Consider the following 789-nt stretch of genomic DNA (forward strand, 5'->3'; position numbering starts at 1 on the left):
ACAACAAACAGCATTTTTTGTTCTATAATCCCAGTAGTTATACACTGAAATAAGAAATAAGGAAATCTGCTACACTCTTCTTTCCCACTGATTGCCCTGTTGTGAACAAAACATTCACTACACTTTTACTTGATTTCTCTTGCCTTAGCATAAATGTCTTAGACTTTAGGAAACTGATCTTTCCTGGTTTGCTGATAAACATCACTCAGTTTTAAAAGAAGTAATAAATCTTCCCCCACCCGGAGCAGGTTCCATTCCTCTTAGAGAGCTGGTGAATACTACAACATCAACCCTGAAAAAATATATAACTCTGCCTTGTGATTTGCTTGCTCTTGTAAAGTCTTGTGGCTTGCATTCTTAAGATTTAAGGGCTGAAAAAAGAATCCTAGCATTTTCTAAGTATCTTGAATTACAATGATGCAGATGAGTCCAACTAGGTGTTGCCAGACCTATGACAGTCCACAAATTACTTTAAGCCATCTCTCCTCTCTCCTTGTAGTCCCAGCACATCTGGAAAGCAAGGCAATGAAGTGTGGGGACTGATTTCCTTTAGAACAAAGCAGGGAGTCAAAGTGATATCTTGAAGGAAGCTCATGAGTAGATCAAAAGATGCTAAGTTGCCCTTGCTTCCTCGTGGAGGAAAAAGTATTGCCAAAGCATAATGACCTGGAACTCATATGCCCATTACTGAGGTATTTTTCCACCTACTGTTTGATGAAGCAGAGAATGGGCTGGCCTCAGACAGCTAAAGAGGTGTGGCTTGGCAACATTCATAAGGGCCAGCAGGCA

Source organism: Podarcis gaigeae (assembly GCF_964106915.1).
Source record: "Podarcis gaigeae genome assembly, chromosome: 15".
NCBI lineage: Eukaryota > Metazoa > Chordata > Lepidosauria > Squamata > Lacertidae > Podarcis > Podarcis gaigeae.